Raw genomic sequence first — 26,576 nt, forward strand, 5'->3', positions numbered from 1 at the left:
CTTCCCTGGTAGCTATCATGTTCCTGTCTTATGCCTCAGCAGTACAGAGTATTCTCCAAATCATCTTTGCGAGCCCCATAGGACTTGCATGGTGCCTGGTGCCTGGCAAGGACAGGACTCAATAAATGTGTTAGCTGAATGTAACAGAATGTTGATGTGGTTTTGCTGGGGGATCCATGAGAGGAAAGAACACTGGATTCTGGCACAGCAGCTTATGGTGCCATTTTATACTTTAAGGTTGAAGATGATCTCAGAGCTCCACATATAAGCTCCTCAACCGTCCTGCCAGGTGAACTCCCAGCCTCTCCTTGCACACTTCCAGTAATTGGTGAACTTGTCTCTTCCTGAGGCAGTCTATTCCATTTCAGATAGCTCCACATGTGAATCTCTTTCCCTCTCTCCTGACCCCAAGACTCAGATTTAATATCAGCCCAGCTACAGTTACTTTAACTTAACTAGGCTAAAAATATTCTTGCTTTAATCAGTCTAAGGCCTAGAGCTATTCACATTCTGTCTGACTTTACTGGGATTTTCTGCAGCTATTTCCTTTTAAATTGTTCTTTCATGGATTCAAATTTTGGAAAAGACCTAGAGACTAGCTAGTTCACCTTACTTAATTTTCAGAAAATCAGATTGAGACTTGAGAGAGGAAGGGAATTGCTGAAGGAGGTCACACAGCTTTAGAGGCCTGAGTTGCAGTCATGTGCGTGGGGAGGAAGGGGGCATTCTCAGCTGTTGGACTGCTTAAAGGACCTAGTAACTATTTATTCCCACGTATTTCACACATAGACATGAATGTCAAATGCCACAACAGAAGATTTTCAATTTGAAATACAATATTAATGAAATCCAATATTAATAGCATGAACTTAATCACAAGCGTAAAAAATGGTCTCCTTCCTTTCAGCGCCTGGCTCACTTGCTGGCATATCACCCATGACCAGTCAGACAACTGTTTGTCTTGTGTCAACTGATTGAGGAATGATGTTGGGTGGGTGTTAATTTCACGAAGAGGAGAGAATAGGAAATTCATCATAGGAACATGCTTGAGTAATAAATCTGATGATATAATTCTTAGTTATGAGACAGTTTTGACTCTCAAAAAGGGATCATTTGTTATACTATTAAGTAGCATTTAATGTTATCCAGTGAAATGGATTTGGGTTGAACACAAGAAATAGATGATATTTGGACTGAAAACACTCTATGAATTTACTTCTTCTTCTTCTTCTTCTTCTTCTTCTTCTTCTTTTCTTACAGATTGTTGCTGACTTAAAAAAAGTTTTTTTAAATGTTTATTGTATTTTTGAGAGAGAAAGAGGAAAGAAAGAGCAAGACAGAGCACAAGAGGGGGAGGAACAGAGAGAGAGAGAGAGAGAGAGAGAGAGAGAGAGAATCTGAAACAGGCTCCAGGCTCTGAGCTGTCAGCACAGAGCCTGATGTGTGGCTTGAACTCACAAACGGTGAGTTCATGACCTGAGCTGAAGTTGGCACTTAACCACCGAGGCACTCCAGATTGTTACTTACTTTAAAATAATTTCAGGTTCTACTATGCCAGGGAATGACAGAATTATGTAAGTGACAGTAGGAAATTTGGGAAATTATTGGTTTGAGTTGAAAGGTGGTTCTGTTTATGGGTAACATACTCAAAAAATTGATAGTGGACATATTTTAACTTTGTTCTGGAACTAAAATACAGACAATCTGTGGGATAATCTACTAAGTTTTAGGGAGACTTTTGCTTATTGGGGGGTTTTCAAAGTGAATTCCGAATTTACTCTTTTTCTCATCTTTCTGACATGCCACTTCAGAAAAACTCTTCATATGTATTTTAAAATATTATTTAATTAAGTTAATTAATGAATGAGCTTACTTATTTACTTACTTATTTTGCTGCAAAAGACTTTATTGTTTGCATTTGGTGGAAACAAATTTCCGCGGCTTGAGAGAGGGCTCTAGGGTGGTTAAAAGGCTGCCTTGTGGCTCCAGGGAGAGGCTCAGGCAAAAACTGCTGGCACCGAGGGGATGCAGAGGGGCCCCTCAAAGGCTGCGGGGCTCTGGAGACGTCTAGTTGCGCTTGAGCGTGAACCTTCGGAAGAGCTACTCTTCAGCCTAGCCTTGGGGCGGGCAGCCGCTGGAGGTGAGTCAGGTGGTCACCATCTTTTTGACGGTTCACCTCCTCAAGTAGGAAGTGGCTCTCCAGGAAGTCACAGAGACCCCAGTGCGAGCAGATCCAAAAGAGCCTGGTTCCGGTTCTTCTCTAGGTCCATGTGGTTTCCGTGGTGTCCAGGGTTTTCCCCACTCAGTGCGACAGCTGCTGCATATCCTGGAAGAAGGCGTGACTGCTCCGCTGGTTTTGCATCTTCAAGAGATGCTCAGCGCCCTAGTGCCTCACCTCAGCCCACACCTTCCAGAGACACATCGTCTTGGTTGAAACAGAAGCCCAGAGAAGTAGGTGTAGGAGACTTCCAGGTGCAAGTTGACCAGGAGATTGCCGGTGGCATCCACCTCCGTGGAATAATTCTGATGAATCTGGGAGCCCGTGGTTGGTTCGCGATGAGGAGCTAAGCTCAGAATACGGTGTTGGCTGGTCCTCCAGGCGGAGAGGGTGGCAAGGAACGTGTTTCGGAAGGTTGCGACTGGAAAAGAGGTTGGGGAGTGGTCAGAGGCTGGAAGAAGGGGGCGTCCCTGGATCTGTTCTGTGCAAAAATTCCAAAATTTTAGTAAAAAAGAGTTTTAATGCTGTGCAATAGAAGCAATGTATGAAGATATAGGACAGGTGTTTGTGAGTACAAGAGAGGAAGTACCTCAAGTAACAAGTAAACGCGGGTGAGGCAAATTTGTTAAATAGAATTCATTAAGGCTTATAATTCCGGAATGTATTTGCAAACCGTATGCTGGGTCCTATTTTTCTGTCTCGTGTTAGAGCCAGGTTAACCTAGTAACTCTTTAAAAACTAAAACTGTTTCTGTATTCTTAAAGATGCATTCCTAACTGCCTATCCAGTATCTTTTTCCTCTGCGCCCCTCCACAAACACGAGCATTACCAATTTATCAATCTCTTTTGCAATCTTTGAGCATATCCAGAACTTCTACCCTCTGCTTCTGCAGTTTCCTTATTCTGCAGTGCCCGCGGAACTTTCTCAAATTTCATGCCAAATCTGGATTCTCTCAGTCTCTTTCAAATGACAATCTGTCCTGACTTACCCAATTTGAATTAAATATTCCTACAGCGTGTTACTTACACCTGTGTTTAGCATTTATAACAGCTTTGTTTTGTGGTTAGTTTATTTCATATTGATCTATCGAACGTAGTTTTTGTGATTTTCTCATTGGCTGGGCATTATTCTCCTATGCAGCACCCTTCCCCCACCCCTGGTGCCTTGTCTTTCACAGTGCACTGCTCCATGCACATTTGTGGAAGTGGTAGCATTTAAAAGGATAAATATTGCTTCTGAGTCTCACAATCAGTAATTCTTGGATAAATCAGAGTGGTTAACTCAGTTGATTTGAGTACCAGTCTCTAAAATTAGATACTAAAGCATTCGGGGAAGAAAATGAAATGTCTAAGATACAATCATTTTTAATATACTAGTACGCTAAACTCTAGGATATATAGATCAAACAGCTTGTTTCAATAGGATAACACGTAACCACATGCCTCAGTAAGCTGCTTCCATTTGGAAAGGAAATTAATAATATTGTTATCTTGTAGGACAGCTAAAGAGATAGATTAGGATTTCTGGTGACCACGAATAGTCCTAAGTAGTTAGAAAATATCTTGAAGTATTTCTGAATTGAAGGAATAAGCCCACCTTTTCACAGCATTTTATTTTTTTCATGCTGGCTTTTATTTATAAATACTTGAATATAATCATTGTAGCTGAGCACGTGTTTCATCTTAGATGTATAGCCAAGTATATGGTATATACAGTTTGTTCAGTTCTCATAATAAGTTATTAGGTTGTTATATGTTCCCACTATTGTCTAAAGTTAATCTCACCTATACTTTTTCTCCTCACACTTTTTACTGAGAAATATTACTTGCAAACAGAAAAGTGCAAAAATCTAAATGGACAGTTCTACAAATGAAATAAAGCAAATACCTGTAAAAACAGTGCCCAGACCAAGAAATAGAATGTTTTATATAGAAGGTTTGGAATAGCTACAGAGTGAGAGGGAACTAGCCAGGTAAAGTCATCCCAGCTGTAGACTCAGACCTTTCTCCTAGTGTTTCCGTGCTGCTCACTTTAGTAGTAATACTGAATTTGCCTGTGTTTATCATTTTGTCATCTATGTATTCATCCCTAAGTAAAAAAGTTAATTTTTCTATTTTTGAACTTCATGTAAATGGAATCACATTGTATATATATTCTTTTGTGTCTTATTTTTGCTTCACCTTGTCATGATAAGGTTCATTCGTATTGTTGCATGGAACTTTAGTTCGGCCATTCAGTTTCAATACTGCATAGTGTCCACTGAATGAATATATCACAGTGTAGTTATGCATTTTATTGATAATAGCAATTTGGGAAGTTTCTAGTTATGGGCTTCTATAAACAGTGTCTCTTCATGCACACATTTCTTTTTAAAAAAAATTTTTTTTTCAACGTTTTTTATTTATTTTTGGGACAGAGAGAGACAGAGCATGAACGGGGGAGGGGCAGAGAGAGAGGGAGACACAGAATCGGAAACAGGCTCCAGGCTCCGAGCCATCAGCCCAGAGCCTGATGCGGGGCTCGAACCCACAGACCGCGAGATCGTGACCTGGCTGAAGTCGGGCACTTAACCGACTGCGCCACCCAGGTACCCCGATGCACATATTTCTTTAAGTTATAAACCCAGCAGTGGGATTGTTGGATCAAAAGGTGTATGTGCTTCAGCTGTGCTAGATGAGGCCACTTCAAAGAGAGTGTATGAATTTATACTCCCACCAGCAGTATATGGCAATTTCTGCTGTTCCAAATTCTGGCCAACATTTGGTATTAGACTTTAAATTTTTTTCCCAATCTTAAGGATGTTTAATGCTAACTGCTTGTTTCAGTAATGTTACCAGTGAAGTTGAGTACCTTAAAAAAAATAAGTTTATTGGTGATTTATTTAGATTTTGACTTCTGTGAAACTTCTTTTCTTTGCCTATTTTTCTTTATTTTTTTTAAATTAAGCACTTTTAATCTTTTTAAAAATGTTTATTTATTTTGAGAGAGAGAGAGAGGGAGAGAGAGCGTGTGCACCCAAGTGGGAGAGGGGCAGAAGGAAAGAGAGAGAGAGAATCCCAAGCAGGCTCCTGTGCTGTCAGCATGGAGCCCAAAATGGGGCTTGATCTGACAATGGTGAGATCATGACCTGAGTGGAAGTCAAGTGTCAGTCGCTTAACCGACTGAGCCACCCAGGCACCCCACCTACTTTTCTATTGGATAGTCTTTTTTTTTTTTTTAACTTGAGTTTCTCATTGAGTTGGCAGTGTATTGAGATCAAGCCTTATCAGCTTACAAATATCTTCTTCCATGCTGTGGTCTGTCTCTTTATCTTTTCCATGGAGTTTTATAATAAGCAGAAGTTCTCAGTTTATAATGTGGTCAAAGTTATCTGTATCTTCATTTATAATAAGTGCTTTATTAAATAAGTATTTATTAATAAGTGTCTTATTAAAGGCCTCTATCCCAGGATTATGAAGATATTCATCTATATTCTTTTTCAAAAGTTTAAAAATTTTCCTTTTTCCATTCAGATTTTTAATTCATGTGGAAGTGATTTTTACTTATGGATATACCTACCCATTATTGTAGTTTCACTGATTGAAAAGCCTGCTCTTTCTCCATTGCTCCGGAGTTATAGCATTTGTTATAAATCAAGTGTCCTTTTGTGTGTAGAGTTGTTTCTGAACTTAAGTTATATTCTATTGGCTGAAAAGTCCATCCTTTAAATAAAAGCTCACCATCTTGATTACTGTAGCTTTATATGAGACTTGATATCTGGGTAAGTCCTTTCTACCATTTTTTTTTTTCTTTTTCAAGTACGTCTTGGATGTTTTTGGCCTTTTTAATGCACATGTAAGTGTATTTGTTAAGTTTCCATATACACCTTAAAGTAACCTGCTGGTGATATGGAATTCATGGACTCTATATATTAATTTCAGGAGGAATATTTATTCTAATAAGCTTTCCAGTCTGGGAATTTGATATACATTTAATTATTTAAAAGAAGTGTTTATGTGTATTTCCATATTATTTTAATTTTTTTCTTTAGTTTTATTTTTGCCCCGGATTTATTGAGGTATGATTGATAAGTAAAAATTATATATATTTAGGTTGCACAATGTGATTTTTAAAAGAGGTGTCCAAATTGATGGTATAGTAATATACACATACACTAGGAAATCATTATTTCAGTTTTTGAGGTCGTCTTTAATATAATCCAATAACGTGTTATACATCTTTGTTAGACCTTTTCTGAGGCACTTGGTATTTTTTGATGCTGTTAGAAATTCACTTTTGTTCTTGAACATAGTTCCACTGAATCTTCCAAGAATCTTTCTCATTATTCCATCTCTCTAACTTGTATCCTCACTATTTCTTACTCCACTGACCTAATCCCTTTAGCGTATGAACATATTCTGTATGCATTTAAAAAAAAGCCTTCAGTAGCTGCCTGTCTACTCCCCTCTCTCTTTCTTTCCTGAAAAACAATTTGAACATGCTAGTTTGCACTCTGTCTCTTGTCCCCCCTCCCAGTCAGTCACTTCCCAACCTGCTGTGATCTGATTCACTGCCATCCATCATGCTGCATCTGATCTGTCAGAGGACCTCCTGAGGATTAAAGCCAGGCTATGTTTCAAAGGCCTTATTTTGAGGTTTTAAAATTATAGAACATTGTTGATAATGATAACACTCTTAGTAATTGCTGTAATAATTGCATTAATAACGATATCAGTGATAAACTTTACCTTTGAGTGTTTTAATATGGCAGCACACTAGATCTACTATTTTTGCAGCCAGGTATTATCACAGGTGGGATGGCACATTCCAACGTTCAAGGTAAGTTCTACAGGGAAGCCTTCCTAATGTCACAACTTCTACTCTGTCCAGTTCTTGTCTCGCCTTTAAATTCTGGACTCCCATTCTCCTCTGGTTCTCCTTTTGCCCATCTAGGCTTTTTTCTTTAGTCTTATCCTCATGTTTCTCTTCCGGTGCCCGTGTCCTCAATCTGGATCCTCCCAAGGGTCTTGTCATTGGTTTTCTTCTCACTCCTCCTATCCTTCCTTGTGTGGTGTCCTCCACTTCCACAGTATCCGCTATTATTCACCACACTAACTTCGTTTTCTCTGGAGCCCAGCATGTACCTGGCTCATCGCTAGCTGGATGATAAATGCATGAATGAATGAGTCTTTAAACTTATGTCTGCCAAATTCATATTCCTAGCTCAGCCTTCAGCAGACTGAGAGATCTAAAACTATCTTAAATCTCCACTGGATGGTGTCCAGCCATCTCGGCTGAAGATTTACAAAACTGAGCTCATAATCTTTCTCTCCCAAACTTGCTCCTTCTCTTATATATATCTTACCCTGGTTAAAAGCACCACACTTCATCTATTTGCTCATTCCAGAAACCTGGCAGTCGCATAACTCCTTTTGTTATGCCAGCCTCAGAAAACAGTAATCAGAATCGACGAATGCACATTTCTTACACTCGGGTTTTTACTGCCCTGTCTCCTGGTACAGTCCTTTTTGGCACACCTGTGCGTTTCATATGTTGGTGATTCATATGTTGGACTATTCTAGAAGAATGATAAAAAAGTGCAGATTTTACCCTTTCTGGGGTAAATAACATTATGATTTTCCCATGTGAAGAAAAAGAATCCTTGTAGTTTGGCAGCTTATATTTTGAGATTGCCCAAGAAAGAATCACACAAATACCCACTCCCCCATCCCCTCATTTTTAATTCTTCACACTGTTAGGTATACAAAATAATGGAAGAAAAAACTTGTGAAAAAACTGGAATTTTTATCCAGAAGTTAGATATTCAGATGCGTTGGCACTAAGTGGAGATTTTCAAAATTTTTATTTCCAATGTTCACAGAAATGTGGCTGAGAAAACTGAACTGTGCACTTCATTAATGTTAACTGCTGAACAACCAAATATCTTGCTTTCTGTCACTTCACCCTTTCCAAATGGAGTCACGTTAAATTCTTGCTGCAAGGGTCTCTGTGTACAGCTTTTGTGATGTCCTTCTGGGGTGCCTTATGTGTGGGGTGACTGACCTTTAGGAGTGCTGGCTCAAAGCCAGAGGGAAGAAAACAAAGATTGTACAGTTAGAGCAGAAGCTTTTATAACAAGCATGGTGAAACTGGCAATGATCATTTTTTCCATAATGACATAGATACATCATGTGTGAAATCCATCTTAATAGACATTATACATGACTTAGGATATTGATTTATAAAATTCTTTTTAACAGCATTTTATACTGTGATGGACAGTATGAAGCTAGGATTGTGACCGACCGTGTCACTTTTAGTTTTAAGAGCCCTTCAGGGATTGACCAGAAAGAGGTCATGCCTCTTCTGATGCAGGTGAGGGAATACACAGTCCCAGCTTGGCTACCCCACCTTGAACATTCTAGCCTCAAAATCCCCTGTAGTGTCAGCAGAGACTTCCACTGAGACCGCATTACAGCTTCATGTTTTCTTTGCCCGGACTTGCTTCTTTCTCTTTCTTTTCATTTCCTTCTACAGATGTTGATCCCTAAAGCATTACATAATAAACATCCTGCATACCAGTCTACATCTCAGAGTGTGCTTCCGAGAGAGCCCAACCTGCAACACCTACCACGTAAAAGTTTGATGAAGCTTTGGCAGATGAACATAGCATGAATGCGAATGCTGTGAGGCTTCCCCTAGCACAGGAAACTCATAAAGGTTACCAAGTAAACAGATTCATTCATTCTGGCAACATTTACATACCAGGCACTCTCAGGAATACAGAGATGAATAAGACATAATTCCTTGTCCTCTGGTGATGGATATAGACATGCACAAATGGTCACAATACAACACAATAAATGCTGTAGTGGGAGATGGCACAATGTGCTCATGGAACACAGATGAGAGAGCCATGAAGGCTGTCAGAGTGTTCCTGAAGACTTCACAGGAGGAAATATTTGATTGGAAAATTAAAGGGTAAAGATGAGAGACAGAACTGCAAGCTGGAGTGATGGCATACAAAGAGACAAAAAGGTGAAAAGAGGAATGACAGATTTAGGGGGAGTAGCTGTGTAAAATGTCTAGTGGGAAGGGGGGGGGTCTAGGCTGTGATGAAGGTGGAAGTCATGAAAAATTATCCTGGAAAAGTAGTTGGACCAGAGCTAAAGAAGGAGTGGTTGCCTAGTGATAATGTACAAGGAGGAGATAAAGATATCTAAAGAAGACTTAGACTCCATGGGGGGCAACATTGAGGAAGAGCACTTAGTAAGAAACTTTGAAGAACCATCAAAGCGATAGAAGGAGAACTGGGAGAGCTGTGTTGCAAAAGGCAGGAAAGGAGAGAATTTCAGAGAGGTGATGGTCAACCTTGTTATGTGCTCCAGAGATGGTCAGTGGGTCGGGTGCTTCAAAATTAGCCATTGTGCCCACATTGGAATGAGCAAGCAAATGGTGGCATACTCATAAATGGAATTCATGCAAGAAGAAAGGATAAAAACATGGAACATGGGGTTGAATGAGAAAAGTCAGATAAACTACAAAGTCAGGTTTAATTAAACCTATAGTGCTTAGGAATACTTGCTTACCTGGTAAAAATGCAAAAGAAAGCTAGAAGAATGAGTGCTCTAAATTAAGACAGTGTTTCCTTGAAAGGAGAAAAGGGTAATGAGCTGGATGGGCACGAGGGCAGCTGCTGGGGTCTGGTGTGTTCTCTTTCTTGATCTGAGGGATGTTTTTATGGGTGTTTCCAATGGGAGAACTCTTTGGACCGTACATTCTTATTTTGTGAGCTTTTCTGTGATGTAGTTTATATTTCACAATAAGTAAGGCTAACAAATAAGCAATTGGAATGATTAATCCAGAGTAATGGTAGCTCTTGGTGAGTAGCTTCACGAGAGTGATGAGTGGTGGTGGTCGGATTGTGTTTGGTTAAGAAAGTAAAACAACAAAATCTGGAAATGCAGATCATTTTCTTCATATTGGCGGGAAATAGGAAGAGATAATTTGGCCTTTTGGAGTAGGTAACCTTTAAGTTAGTAATAATCCTAAACTAAATGCCCTTAGTTAAAATTTATAACATATGCAAGTAAACAGAAGTAAATTACAAATAATTGAACAAAACGTTGTTAAAACTCATGGTGACAAGTGACTTTTTTTCTTAAACAGATTTTTGAAAGCTTTGTTCATAGCTGCTATTTAATGTTAATCTAATGAATGATTCTTAGAAATTTGGAATTATAAAAAGGGACTAACTACTTGAAAAAGTGAATAAACTAAAACACAAGCAACTCAAACATGTATCAGTAATCATTTGCCTTTAAGGGGCTGGAATCTTTGGTGTATTGGTATTTTTTAGTTTTAGCACAGTATTTGCACTTTGTAATGTTTTTGATATGGCAAATTACAACACATTTTCTTACCTTCATGAAAACCCCAGTTTTGACATCCACACTAATGTCCTCCTGCTGAGGCCAAGGAATGTTACGAATTAGAGGGAACTTTTAAGGTATCATTCAACTTGTTCATTTCAGCACCCAGGTCACACAGTGATTGGAAAGCCACAAATGCCTGGGTCTCTTGCTTCTCAGTCCTGTGACAATTTCCCTCCTGCACCTTTAAGCTCGAAGATCACATCTTTGTGTGGCAGAAGATTCCAAGCAGTTCCTATGGTTTTGTTATAATGGAATTTGGTCTGTGCCAGCAACTAAAATGTTCTGTATTTGGAAATTGTTTTCTTTTAAGTCATAGTTTGAAAACACTGAATACTTCATAAAGTGTTATTTATAGTTAGTTTTGGGGTGGTATCATTTATTTAAGGAGAATTCATTTCCTTTGAGGAATGTGATCGGAAAATGTCTTGATTAATGGAAATTCACTGTCAATGCAACTCGTAATGCAAGCTTAGGTTCTGAGACAGGAGATCAGCTGCGTAATCTTGTCAGCGTCCATAACAACATGAGCACATTTATGTTGCCTCATTTCAGAATCTCAGATATCTTTGTGGATGGCCAAGGCTTCTGTTCTCATGGTAGAGTGAGGAAAGTAACCCCTGGCTGATCAAGGGGGTGGGTCCAGGGCTGTATTCTCAGCTAAACCCTCCTTCAGAGAGCTTATTCTTAGTGTGCCCTTCTCATAGGAAACATTCCCTCCTTGAGCAGCACTGTCCCTTGTGACATCTTGTATGATGCAGGGAGCAAATTCTCAGTTTAGCTCTTACCAGGATTGTTCTTTTAACCAGTGATTCTGTTGTAAGGGCTACATTTCCCAAACTGAGGAGAACATTGTATCCAGGGAGTCTGCAAATCTTTATAGCTGTTGACCTTCTAAGTGACTATCAATGACATCTTCTAATTTATCACCTCACTGAGCTACTTTCATTATCTGTAACTCTCAACCCACTTAGATCTAGTCAACTTTGTGATATCAGTCCCTGTGTCTGAGGACCAACTCCTCTATCAGACTGTAGGTGTTTTGAAGACATGTTATGAGGCTGGGTAACCTTTGTGCACCCCAGTGCACCTAGAATGATGATAGGTACACACTAAGTTATTAATAATTACAAGTTAAGCAAAAGCTAATGTTTTCATTAAAACATTTTCTTAAAAGCCTTCTTGCTTTTTTGTTTCTGTATGTCCAAGGGTAGTTAACTTGCTTTTTGTGCTCTGGACAATATTTGGCGGTATGACTATAAATAGCTTCTCTTCCCCTGGCCTCAGTGGCCTCTATGTGCCTTTATTCTAGAAAGCTGAATTTGCAAGGTTTCCCTTGACACCATTCCTGCAATGTTCCGTCTCTCTCACCAGGAGCATGGCCTTCTGTAACATCTCCTATTTCTTCTCTTCTAGGGTAAAAAACATTTAGCACCGTCTTGAAAATTGTTTTCTGTGAACGTTTATTTTAAATGATGTTACTATTCCATAGGAGACGAAATACAAAAACACAATAGAGGAACAATATGCAAAATAAATACAAACATCTGGGCAAAATGTAGTGGCATGCCAGCTCAAACATATTTTTCTGTTGTTAGTGTCTGCACAGTTTGTCTCTGGCTTTAATATTCATTTATGTGCCTATAATGCTTCCAGGCACAGTAAAAGAGCCCCAGGGCGTGGCTAACCTGAGGGCCCTTAGAGGCTTCCTGCAGGAAATTGCAGCTTTGCCTCTTACTGGCGGCCAGAGGTGGCTGTTCTCACTGGAGCTCTCACCCTTCAAGCCAGAAATGGGATTACCCCTGGGAACTCATTACCTCCTGTCAGAGGGTCGTTGATTTTCCTCTCTTTAATCACCTCTCAACTGCATAGATTTCACAAAACAGTAGAGAGAGAAATAGATACATTTGACAGGTAGGTTTTGAGGAAATGAACACGTAAATTGTATCTATGGAATTCAGGAGGCACGGTTCCCATGCCTCTGAGGACCTCATTTCCACATCAGCACTTGGTTATCTGAGTGACTACTTTACTCATGTGTGGAGAAGCCTGTTTCTCCTTGCAGGTTTATCTTCTTGATTTATCGTAAACATTTTAAAACTATAAGTAACTGTAATTGTTTATATTTATATTGACTGGCATTAGTTAAGTTTTGTGCTATTTAACTCTAATTTGCTTTCTTTTTTTTTTTCAACGTTTATTTATTTTTGGGACAGAGAGAGACAGAGCATGAACGGGGGAGGGACAGAGAGAGAGGGAGACACAGAATCGGAAACAGGCTCCAGGCTCTGAGCCATCAGCCCAGAGCCTGACGCGGGGCTCGAACTCACAGACCGCGAGATCATGACCTGGCTGAAGTCGGACGCTTAACCGACTGCGCCACCCAGGCGCCCCTCTAATTTGCTTTCTTTATTTTATGCTGAAGTTGTTTTTGGCTTTTAGAGAGCTTTACATTTTTCAAGTGCTGATAGACATATAACAGATGATACATTTATCCCCATATATTGATATATAAATATATGAATTTATATTTATATATATTTATATATGAATATATTCTATATTAGGAATATGCTACATGTAATTCATATATATATATGAATACTTCCATTAACATTAATATATTAATATTCTGTTAACATTAACATTAGCACTGTGAATCTAAAAAAAAAAAAAAGATAACATTAACGCCATGAAACTGGTATGGCAGATTTTACAAATGTGGAAACTGAGACAGAAGTTTTGTGATTACTGTCACCCAGCTGATGAATGACAGTGTTCCTACTGAGATGTGAGGGTTAAGATTCAAAACGCAGTGTACCTGTGCCATCTCCTGCCAGAATTCTCTCCTGCTATTCTAAAGATGGCATGTGCTTCCGCTGTTGGTCTGTGCCCACCCAGATTTTTCTCTCAGTCAGTCGTGAGATGACCCATTTTCTAAGGCTCAGTTCAAGTTCACCGCCTTCTTGAAAGCTGTCCCTGACAAAACCGTTGTGGAGGTGTTTTTCTATAAATACTTGTTATTTTTGCCACTTATTTTGTATTTGCTCCTATGTTATTTTGTGTAGTTATTTGACTATGCCAAATTAGATAGGTGGGGAGATAAGGTGAAAAACATGGGCTTTGGGCTCAAATCTTGACTGCTACTTACCAGCTTTATGGCACTTTTTTGTCTCTGTTGACTCATCTGTAAAATGAGGATTTTATTAATTCGTTTAAAAAGTATTTGTTAATGCCTACTATATTCCAGGTGCACACATTTGTGAAAAAGATTCAACCGGGCTCCTGCGTGGCTCAGTCGGTTAAGTGTACAACTCTTGGTTTTGGCTTAGGTCATGATCTTATGGTTTCGTGAGTTCAATGCATCGGGCTCTGTGCTGACAGCATGGAGCCTGCTTGGGATTCTTTCTTTCCCACTCTCTGCCCCTCCCCCACTCATGCTAGCTTTGTCTCTCAAAATAAATAAATAAACTTAAAAAAAATACAAAAAAAATGTGAGGGAGACAGACTAACAAATAATCAAGACATTGTAAACAAGTGTGAAATGATACTAAAAATAAAACCAGGTGATAAAGTGGTGACTGTGAGAAAGGTTTACGTTAGCTAGGGTGGTCTTGAAAAGTCTCTATGAGGAAATTGATACTTTATCCTGAGACTTGATTGATGTGTAGAGTTAGTCTTGCAAAGACCTGATGAAGAGTTCTCCAGGCAGGAAGACCTGGAAGTGTGAAATCCCCCAGGTTTGAGATATCTTGGAGGAACAGAGGGAAGGCCAGAACAGTTGGGGTATAGTGAGCAGGTGCTGTGATCAGATGTAGGGGGTGAGATGGCTGAGAAAGGGAAGGATCAAATCATAGGGGGCCTGTGGTATTAGTAAGGAGTTTGGGTTTTATTCTAATTGCTATAAGAAGTCAACAGAGAGGATAACAACCGCCCCCCCCCTACTTTTGGGGATGCTGAATAGGTTGACACAGAAAAGCACTTAGCTCAAATCCTGATGTTAAGTGTTCAACATATTTTTATACCACCTTCACATATACTTTATTATTATAACTACACCATAAGCTCCTTAAATGCGGGTCTACATGTCATACTACCGCATTGCCTACACAGTGTGGCACACTGTGACATAGAAAACCTGACAGGGTTCTTTAGATGTGAGTGGTGGCCTAGTGTGCTGTTCAGAAATAGCCTTTCTGTATAGAGACATGCACTGTTCTGAGAAATTCAATCAATACACGAGGTTATCCGATGAGTTCCGTAACAGCAACTCGCATATAGTGGAGTGTGCAAGTATGCATATTTCTCTCCTCAATCTATATTTAATGGCCAATCTGGAAAAACATTGACTTTTATATGATTACCTGAGAGAGAGATGGAGAGAGAAAGAGAGGGAGAGAGAGAAAACAATAACACAAGTATAAGGGATGAAGGCTCCCTTTACTATTTTGGAAGGGAATGTCTTCAGAAAAGTCTTTTTCTTTCTTATTTGCCACACCATCTGCTTTTCAGATAAGCAGAACTAGGGAGTCCTTTATTGAGATACATACTGTTACTTAGACCCTGAGAGTTTATTTCTTTTTGGAAATGCCAAAGCATTTGAATTTTTCTGTGCTTCAGAGCATGTATTATTTTTTTTCTTTCTTACAGAAGAGATAGAAACCCATCTATCTGGGCTTCCTGGTAAAGGTTTCGTCCTGAAAGATAGCTTCCCAAGAGCCATTTGTCACCGTTTCTATGCATAAGAAGTGGGAAGATTCTTACACTTTTCCTTTGTATGTTCACATTCAGATCACTCACTCAGGGACATGCACTGGTTTTTAAATTGTCTTCTGTTTGGAATTAAAGACGCCTCTTGGGTTTTATGCAACTCCAAAACTGAGCCAATTTAGCTCACTCCTGAATTGGTGGCCCTTTTTGTTGTCTCTCCTCATTTTCTTCATAGAGGGTCACCTTCAGATGATTAATAAGTACACTGCCTTCAGCTTCAAAATACATCATTTAAGAACATTTGTTTGATTTTCAGTCATCTAGTACCTTTCAAAGTAATAAGCACAAAGGATAGAACTTTAATAAGTTAAAGGCAAATCATTATTTGATAAAATTCTCTTTTCACTCCTGTAAATCTTCAAGTTTCGTATTTCTTTTTGACAAAACTGTCAAATAAAATCCAACAAGAAGATAGGAGCAGAACCATGAAATCAAAACTGCTTTTATTCCTTTGATTTGCCCAGTCTTTAATAGTAAGTGGGATGTAGCTTTTGTTTCCCAACACAAATGGAAATTTTTTGAGAGTACAGATCATGCCACATATTTCTGTTTCCTCCATTAGGGCCAAAACCTGGCTAGATGCTCAACACACACATAGTAAGCTGATTAGAACACTTGAGCCATTAAACTTGCATTGTTGTTTGATGCCTTCCTCCTGCAGCTTAAAACCTTAAGATATCCCACTGAGCCCTTGAATTTGGCACAATGCAAGAGAAGATGGAGTACTAACAGAGCCTTATCACTTATATGCTTCTACTCTGCTGCACTTGTGCTGTTAATTCAGGCCCTCCAGAAGAAAGCATATGTACTCTTTTAGAAAAAAAAAAAAAGGAAGACTCTGAAAGTGAGAATTCAAACGAGGATAGCTTAATTTCATTCTCTCCAAAATCTGTGAAATACAAGACAGCATTCTTTAAAGCTTTTTACTGAAGGCTAAGGGTGAGATAGTAGTGATGTTTTGATGTCTAGAACATCGACTGTTTTTCTTTCTAAGCTTTTGCAACAAGGATTATGGATAACAGTGAAACAGATGATACTTTGTAGACTAAGGTCTTGTGAAAACAAAAATATATGATTCACTTCTGTTAGGTATATTATGAAAGATGTGACAGCAAACCATTAACCTGCAGCCATTTCTCATGAGGATGAGAGAGAGCTGGTCTGAGGCAGGTGTTTTGAACTGTAAGTCCTGAATCTTCTCTCTGGATTGAGAAATGCTCTGTATTGGACGTAGTTTCTTGCCATAAGTCTCAAAAATTAAGCTATGTACCCCTCCCAAATCTTAGCTACTCTTAGGAAGTTTTTGGATCTATATGAATGAATTCCTCTTTATGGGAGAATTACATTGGTTGACAACATGTCAAAGCTGAAAAGAGAGAGGTAGAAGATGTGTATTTAACACTTTGACCTGCTGTGGAATCTGTTGCTTAATTTTACCACCTCAAGAATTTGGAAAGGAAGATCTCGTTTACTGAAAACAACTGTATTAGGAACATTGTTTTAAGAGTTCGGTATACTAATGATTGTTTAGAGCCTTTTATTTATTTATTTATTTATTAATTTTTTAAAAATGTTTATTTATTTTTGAGAGAGACAGAGACAGAATGCAAGTGGGTTGGAGCAGAGAGAGAGGGAGGCACAGAATCTGAAGCAGGCTCGAGGCTCCAAGCTGTCAGCACAGAGCCCGACGCGGGGCTCGACTCACAAGCTGTGAGATCATGACCTGAGCTGAAGTCGGACGCTCAGCTGACTGAGCCACCCAGGTGCCCCTGTTTAGAGCCTTTAAAACTGGCAAAAGTAACTTTAAATAATGAATACTCAAGATTGCTAAGAGGTTGAAACTGATATTCCTGTACTTTTGTGGTAGATTGTTTTCCACCACAAACTGGAAAGCAGTCTGGCATATGGATTGAAAATAAAAACATTGATAGTCTTTTTTTTCAGGATTTCCATTTTTTAGTGGAAATAATTGGAAGAGACAAATGCACAAAAATTTCATTGAGGTCGTATGCATAATTATAAAAGCAAAACAAAATGAACTCAAAATAAATGAACAATAGTTGTGGAATGCTTATTCAGGTTAGGATACCTCCATTCAGTGGCCTTCAAAATAATGGTTAAGTACCAATAAAAACATGGTAAAAAATATTCTTATACAATTAGTGAAAGAAGGCTGACTCTTAAATTATTCCAGTATTACAACTATCAAACTGGTTTGAAAGAAATGTATTAAAATTATAATATTAGTTATGTTTGGGTAATGGTATTATTTATTTATTCAGCCAATAAATAAACTATGTAAATCACATATATTCTCATGTAATCCTCATACAAATTTTTCATTGGTATTCTATTTTAGAATAGTATGTAGGAAAATACATAAATAATAAGATGCTTTATGCCAGAAACTTAGTGTTCAGGTTTATTGTTCAGGCATCATTCCAATACTTTGGATACTGAAGATATGCTCGGGTCTTTATTTTTCCTTGAAAATGTATCAATTTATCAATCGCATGACTAGGGACTAAAGTACATGAAGGTTCTTTCAACAACCCAGAAAATCTGCATTTCAGATACTAAGGTTATAGTTCCAGTCAAAAGTTCTATTATCAAGACAGTTGCTGTTGAGATAGAGAAGACTGAGTGACTTCCATCAATCCTATAGACTTTAAAGGTATGTCCAAGGTGACACTACTACTTAACTTCTCTGTGGCCAATTTCCTCATCTTAAAATGGTGATAATAGTCATAGGGTTGTTCTGAGGATTAAGTAAGTGTGTGTGCGCGTGTGTGTTGTATCTCAAATTTAGAGCAGTGCTTGGCACGTAGGAAGTTGTCAACAAATGGGAGCCAGTACTGTAGTTGTGTTGATCCAGTTGTAACTTCATATGCAACATGCCATCACTTCCCATTATTTGTTCTCCCTATTACTTGATTATATCGTCTGCTTATTCTTCAAACTAATTTTGGCACTAACTACCAAATTTCAGTAAAACAAAGGCAATGAAAATTAAGCTACAATTTTGTAATGTGTCTTCCCATTCATATAGGTCTGGCACATTTTTTGTCCGGTTGATTCCTAGTAATTTTAGATTTGAATTTAGAATTAGATTTTAGATTAGAATTTAGAATTAGAGTTTTTTCATATTTTTTCATACCATTTATTAATTGGTTATTAGAAGAGTTGCTGATTTTGGTTGGATGATCTTGTATCTGGCAACTGTTGTGTGCCTTTGTTTTAGTTCTAACTAGTTTTCTGGTTTATCTCTCTGTTAACTAGTAAACAAGACAGTCTGCAAAATGACTTTTGTTGCCTACCAGCTAATGTTTAATGATTCATCTCTTTTTTTGTCTTTTGCATTAGCTATGAACAATTCTACATAATTACATTGATAATAGATGTCTTTATTTAAAGTGTTTTCAGTGTTAACCTCTTAATGTGTTTATTTGTATTTGATAGATACCATTCATCAATTTATGAGACATTTCATCTATCTTTAACTTTGGTATAATTTATTTGTATTAATTAATTAATTAATTTGTAGTTTTATACCTTTATTTGACAATCAGTGATTGGTTCTTGTCCACATTCACTGTAGATATTTGAAGGTGGTGACAGGTATATAGGTAAACAACATATAGAGCTTGTTGGGTGAATCTTCATCTTTGCTGTGTTTTCTGGAAAACTTCATGTGGATACAGTAAGCAGCATTCCTCATTTCCTTTGGCCCAGACAGCTTTGTTGAGCCTGGTGTCAATGAGCACATCTAGAGTTCCCATCTCCTTTACGGCAAATTTCTGGATCTCTTTGAGTGCACCAGGGGCATGCTTCTTGAAACCCACTCCATGGATGTACTTGAGAATATTGATGGTGTATTATCTGGTCATTACCTTGTTGGTGGCAGAGTGGCCCTTATTCTTCTCACCACTCTTCTTTGTGGGAGCCTTTCTACCTGCTCTGTCTGGGAAGGAAGAGCACGAGGTATTGTAGGAGAGGGAAACCAGTGTGCAAGTACGTAGTGTAATTCTTAAAACTCAAGAACAAGTCTTCAATTTTATCACAGACTTCTCCCTCATGTTAGGATGATCATGTAATTAAATAGTTAACACACAGACTCTTAATACATTTTTTAACATTGGATGACTCTTTTACTTCTAGAATAAATCCTGCTTGGCAATTGAATAATATTTTCTTTTAATATCCTTCTATATTTTGTTCACTCAGATATTATGTTTAGGAATTTTACATCTGTTTTCCAGAAGAGATAAAAATCCATAGTATAGTGCGAGTGTGTGTGTGTGTGTGTGTGTGCACGCACACGTGTACATGCATGTGTGTATTACATTTTTCTCACTTTGTGATCAGTTTTGAATTCTTTTCTAGAATCAAATATAAAGTATACTAATCTTCACTTCTTAACTATTGTTTGAAGCCTGTAGTTTTAAAAAAACTTACCTGGAAAGTCATCTGAGAGTATTTTCTGAGGAGAGATAAATCTTTTTTTTAAAAGTTTATTTATTTATTTTGGGAGAGAGAGAGAGAGAGAGAGAGAGAGAGAGAGAAGCAGAGAGAGAAGGAGAGAATCCCAATCAGGGGCTCTATCTCATGAACCGTGAGATCATGACCTGAGCCTAAATCAAGAGTTGGACATTTAACCAACTGAGCCACCCAGACACCCCAGACTCTTAATTTTAAGATGATGTAATAATTCTGATGATAGTCTGATTTCAGATTTTTTTTTGCAAACATTTTTCCTTCATTGGTAAGATTACAGGTTTTATTCTTTGTCTTTGGAATTCACAAATTTTGTTGGATGGCATCTAGATTATATTCCACAATTTACCCTATGCCTACTACAAAACCCTTGGAGAAAATTCAAGTAATTCCTCTCTGAAAATTTGGGACTTCATCAGTTCAAGTAAATTTTCCTGTATTATTTTCTTCATCGTTTTCTACTTCTTACCTCTTTCTTATTAGGTAGATGTTAGGTCTTCTGGATTGTTCTTCTGTCTCAATATTTCTCATCTTTTTGTTCTGCTGCATTGAAGATGGGAGGGCTTCTCAGCAAGGTCTTGAAGTTCACTAATTCAGCTTTAAGCCTGTATCTTTCTGATTTTTTTACTTAAATTTGTCATTTGAGCAATCTTAGTTTTAATAAAAAAAACCCACTTTGTTGAGGTATGATCGATACACAAAAAGCTCTACATATTTAATGTATACAACTTGGTGAGTTTGGAGGTAAGTGAAACCATCACTGCAATCAATGCCATGAACATATTCAATTACTTCTTTTTTCTAGTATCTTCATTAATTTTTGTGGATGTAACATCTCTTAAAGTTTCTAAGAATTCTATTTATTTTAAACTTCTATGATATATCAACTTTGTTTTTGAAGATGTTAGTTCCTTGGCTTAGTCCAACAACTGTTTTCACATTATTGGCTTTTCTGAAATATTTGTATTTATAATTGAGGTCTGAGATTGGCAAGTAATGATAGCTAGAGATGATTTCCCAGAAAATGTGAAGAAAATAATTCCTTCGGTGAGTGAATTTAAATTCTGTTCATAAAGATTTGGCTGGAGAGAGGGTGCATGGTTGTGACCAGAAGATATTGCTTCTAGATTACTCAAGAGCTTGCTTAATAGATGTAGAGGATGCGTGTTCATAAGGGAACTAGAAGTTACCTGAAGCACCACGTGGTATTATCTTTCTTTTGTCCCAATAACTTCTGTAAAATTCTTTTGGCAGAACTTCCATTTTATTTAGAGAGCTCTTTTTGAGGCATTAGTCAGGAGGCTTAGGTATACTCAGCAGTACAGTAATTTTGCAGCTCACCATTCCACTCCCCAATTGTGCTTCTAGTCCCTGCTGTCTTTGATCTTGGTGTTCTTCTTGGATTCTGAGGGGAACACTCACTTCTTTAGTAGTCTTCTCTTGTGCCTTTTTGGTGCTATAGGTTCAGCTCTGTGAGATTTTACCATCAATATGAACCCATCTGCCTGTGTCTTCTAGAAATTCCCCACTGTTCTGGTCTGTGGCTGGCACCCTTCCCAGGTTTCTCGTGCTACCATGGATTCATTTTTATTTTTAAATCTCTTGTGTTCTTTGAGTGGCATCCTGGGAAGTAGGAAAGATTAATACATATGCTCAGATATCCATCACAAAGCAGAAAAAAACTCAGTTTTTAGTATTAGCACAAAAAAAATTTCTTAGTTCTGAGGAGTCAGCATAGTTTATTTTACAAAATGTGTCATTTTTCTTTTAGTTTAAGCTTTGAAATATTGTTTCAAAAATATTAAGTGTCAGGTACTGTGCCACGTGCTTTGCACACATTTTTCAATATCTTAATAACTGTAGAAATTCAATATTATTTTTCGGGGTGCCTAGGTGGCTCAGTCGGTTAAGCATTAGAATCTTGGTTTCAGCTCAAGTCATGATCTCACGGTTCCTGGATGGAGGCCCACAGCAGCTCCTGGGCTGATGGTGTGGAGTCTGCTTGGGATTCTTCCTCTCCCTCTCTTTCTTCCCCTTCCTTCCCCCTCCTCCCTCTCTCAAAATAAATAAATAAACGTTAAAAAAATTAAAAAAAAAAGAAATCAAGTTATTTTTCTATTTTACAGATTAAAAAGCAAATGCCTGGGAAACTTGAACCAGTAAATGATTTTAATCAACCCAATGCTTTCCAAAGCCATATTTTTCAAAAGAATAAATTAATTTAAATATAGGACACTGGAGACTTCATAGCATTACTTAAAATGTTAAGTTTTATGGTTTCATAATTTGGCTAAAGACTACAGGTGTATGTAATATTTTCCACATCACAGATTTCAAAGAAGACATTAAATATTTGCATTGACTTTGGAAGAGATTGTCTCAATCCACTAAATGTTTAATTTCTCCAATTATTTCATTCTGGTGTCCATTTTCCTTATCCCTTCGGAGACAGCAATCACTATAATACATTACTAAAGGTATGTGTTTATCAACATTTATATCTATATGTCTATCATTGTTGTGTTGGCAACAATTATTTCCATGATCTAAGTATCAGCTACACATCTTTCTGTGGAATAAAGGTTTGGCCATAGTATGATAAACATTTCTGAAAAATAAACACACAACAGTTCAATGATCATAGTCATGAATAGGGACGAAGAACGGGGGCACTGAGCATTTTTGGTCCCCTTGTAACCTTAAATACTTGCTTATCTTTTTAACAACTCGTCTGTGGTCATTTATAATTCAGAGAGTTTAGTCCAGTAAATTTGTTCAGGTTGCATTAATGGCCACAGAGGTCTGAGGAGAGAAAAATTACTTACGTTTATTGAAATAAGGAAAAATGTAAAACTCCAGCTCATTATTTAAACAAAAAGATGAAACTATTTATTAGCGATGTGAGTAAAATTATGTTAATTATCTAATGCTACTGACATCATTTAAGTGACAAAAGAATTCTTTAAAATGCTTTAACATTGTGTAACTTGCTGTCACTCCTTATGGATTTGAGTTTTAAGAATGGTCCAAGCGACTTTTTATATTTCTCTGTAACTTACCTTTGATAATTGCCACTTGCCAAATCATGAAATTAGAATAGATGCTGTTCTTATATGCTCTGTGAAAGAAAGGGTGACAAAAATACATCATCACCACCCCCATCCACAAAACAGTTAACTTTATTTTATTTTTAATTGATATTATTTCACTTGAGACAATTAAATATGCACAGACAACATTGTGTCTTAATTTAGTTATTGTATACAACTTTATCTATTTTCTGGCCATTTTTGGCCATTTGCATAGTCTTTTTGGGGGTACAGTTGGTATTTAGACCGTAGGGATAATTTCCCCCTTTTTTCTTCCTCCCTTCTTTCTCTCCCTCTCTGCCTTCTCTCTCTCCTTCTCTCCTTTCTCTCTTCACTTCTCTTCCCCCCTCCTCTACCCTCCTCCCTTCTCCCTTTCATTATTATTATTTTTTCTTTCTAGTTGTCATCATTATATTATAAATCGAAGTTGTAATGTATAGATAGAGAGTTTAGGTCTATCTTCTAAATTTATCTGAGGCTAGGCTAATAATCTTGTCGTTATCACCTTTTGTAGCTTCTTTAAGCAACTAAGCTCTTTTATTTTTTCCTCTGTTCTCCATTTGGAGTTGCTATTTATGTGAGTGCTTATCATACTTGGCATATGTTCCCAGTTTTTTTTTTCTAATTCACTTACTCAGACTCCTAATTAGTGGTGAATTACTCCTTCATTTTATCACCTGATTCTTGAAGGAAGCAGCCTATTCTGGAAATGTTTAAAAGTAAATGGAAATCAAAAAATTGTGTGAAAATGAATTCATGATTTAACTCAACTGATGAGAGTATTTGTCTTAGCTGCTTAAAGTTCGGGTTGTTTTCTAATCATCCTTGTTTTTAATTTAATACCTTTAAATTCTGAAGAATGGATACATCCCTACCCATTTCTAGTTATACTGAAGCCAGAAATGAGAGAAAAATAATTTTCAGCTGCAAAAAGTTGCTACTTTATATTTTTGTATAGATCTGTAGGGAAGCTTCTTATAACAGAGGGATCAAAAGTTGACCCAAACTGGGGAAACTGAATTAAGTCTTAATGAAGCCTAAATTAAATGCAAATATAATTGTATTTGAACCACCTCTTGAAATAAAAGGATTCTTGACAATGAAAATTTATTTTATATTTTTTATTAAAAACATAGTCCACATTCACTATAAAAATTTTGTAAAATAGGGGAAAATATAAAGGAAAAAACATCTCACTGCCAATAGATATTTACTGTAACTTTTTGACATTGATTTTCTATATCTTTTTGGCACATGGATGTTTGTGCACAAATATACACATATTTTAATTTTTTAAAAAATGTTTATTTTTGAGAGAGAGACAGTCAGAACATGAGCAGGGGATGGGCAGAGAGAGAGGAAGACACAGAATCCAAAGCAGGCTCCAAGCTCTGAGCTGTCAGCACAGAGCCCGATGCGGAGCTCGAACTGGCAAACTGCGAGATCATGATCTGAGCTGAAGTCGGACGTTAACCGACTAAGCCCCCCAGGCATCCCTACACATGTTTTAAAAACATGTTTTTAAAAAACACATGTTTTACATATGTTTAAAAAAAAGCACACTGTATATCGTTTAAACTTTAACAAATTTATCAATTTTGTTGGCTCAAATGGAGCTAAGATCATTTTTTAAAATGTGCTGAAACCTGGCATCAAACTAATCTCTGAATTAAAAATTTATTTCAAACTGATCTGTTACAGAAGAATTTTTAAATCCTCGAGTATGCTTCTAAATCTCTCATTAGTTGCTTCATATCACTTTAATTTGTAATCATTGGGGGAGAAGCGATAGATTCCCCTGTGTATTTCGTTATTGAAATCGTAATTTTATTCCTTAATTTGAAAAGCTCCAATAACCTTTACTATTGAAGAAAGTTTTAAGCTCATTCTAAAGAAATCTCTCTAACTTTGCTGCTATGAAATTGTTTTAAGTTGAAACAGAAGCTATTAACAGAAGTTAATAGCTGCAGTGGGTGATCCATTTTGACTAAGCCACTCTCAGGAAGAGAGGCAGATTCAAGGTTGCTGGGTCTGATTTGGAGGGTCTTCTTTTTTTTTTTTTTTTTTTTTTAATATATGAAATTTATTGTCAAATTGGTTTCCATACAACACCCAGTGCTCATCCCAAAAGGTGCCCTCCTCAATACCCATCACCCATCCTCCTCTCCCTCCCACCCCCCATCAACCCTCAGTTTGTTCTCAGTTTTTAACAGTCTCTTATGCTTTGGCTCTCTCCCACTCTAACCTCTTTTTTTTTTTTTTTCCCTTCCCCTCCCCCATGGGTTTCTCTTAAGTTTCTCAGGATCCACATAAGAGTGAAACCATATGGTATCTGTCTTTCTCTGTATGGCTTATTTCACTTAGCATCACACTCTCCAATTCCATCCACGTTGCTACAAAAGGCCATATTTCATTCTTTCTCATTGCCAAGTAGTATTCCATTGTGTCTTCTTTAAGAAAAAAATTATATTGCACTTGGCAACTGTAATGAAAATATATGTTTGTAAGTACATTGCTATGGCCACTTCCAGAGTCTTGGAAGGAGCCCCTGTAAATGAGGAGCTTCTGATGCTTAAGGCTTCATTAGCTCCATGTTAAATTTTCCTTGGCTCAGGAGTTAACATTAGTTTTCATTTGAGAAGCATAGTTACATTTCACAACACTATGTTACTGATTGTAGATTTGTAGGTACTTATTTCAATGGGAAGAAATGGTGGGAAGAGCTGGGCCTGTACAGAAGGTTCTGCAGGCTAAGACTAACAGAGGAGCTTTTATGTGCCTGAACCTTCAGGTGATGGCCTAGTGGCCATATTATTGATGCATTATTATTTCAGGTTCAGAAGTCACAAAAGGCAGTCTAAACTGGTAGCCAAACAAGGAGAAGGTCAGAAGCTGAAACAGAAGTCCCTATCTCAGGAGCCAAGAAAGTAACCAGAAAGGCAGCCCTTGGTGAACACAGGTGCTGTTGCCCATGACCATCTGGGTTCAAGTGATCAGAGATGGGATAATATCGACCCATGATGTGACAATGAGCCTGGCATATGCTGAGGATATTCTTGAGTAAGACGACTTTCCAAATTTTAAATTATGGAAAGAGAACATGATTTGGAACCAAAAAATCTGCATTTGAGTTCACTTGTTGCCTCTTAATAGCTGTGTCATCTTGGGCAAGATTCAGTTTCCTGAAATTTAGTGGCTTAAAGTAACAAAGTTAAGTTTTTTCATGAATCTGCATTTGGGTGGGGTTCAGTGGGGACAGCTTGTCTCTTCTCGAGTTGGCATCAGATGCAGTGGATCAAAGGCTGGAGGCTAGAATGATCTGGGACCTTGTTCACTCACTGGTCTGGTGATTGATGCTGGCTGTCTGCTAGGACCTCTGGCTGTGGCTGAACATCTACACATGCTGTCTCCACATGGCTACTTGGCGTCCTCATGGTGTGGTAGCTGGTTTCCAAGGGCAAGTATCCCTAGATAACCAGGCAAAGCTGAATCACACTTCTAGCTTGGCTTCAGAAGTCAAACAAGGTCATTTCAAGGGGGAGAGAACACAGACTACATTTCTCAATAGAGAAGTGCCAATGTCATTCTATAAG

The 26,576-nt window shown here is 37.8% G+C and overlaps 1 protein-coding gene and 1 pseudogene across 1 annotated transcript in view; one reads left to right on the forward strand and one right to left on the reverse strand.

The window, feature by feature from the left end:
- Positions 1–26,576, forward strand: part of GRM1 (glutamate metabotropic receptor 1) — a 462,841-nt gene that overhangs the window by 115,913 nt on the left and 320,352 nt on the right. The gene's annotated exons all lie outside the window — the stretch shown is intronic.
- LOC107180680 lies at positions 18,990–26,417 on the reverse strand (annotated as a pseudogene).

This window comes from Panthera tigris, chromosome B2 (assembly GCF_018350195.1).
Source record: "Panthera tigris isolate Pti1 chromosome B2, P.tigris_Pti1_mat1.1, whole genome shotgun sequence".
Lineage (NCBI taxonomy): Eukaryota > Metazoa > Chordata > Mammalia > Carnivora > Felidae > Panthera > Panthera tigris.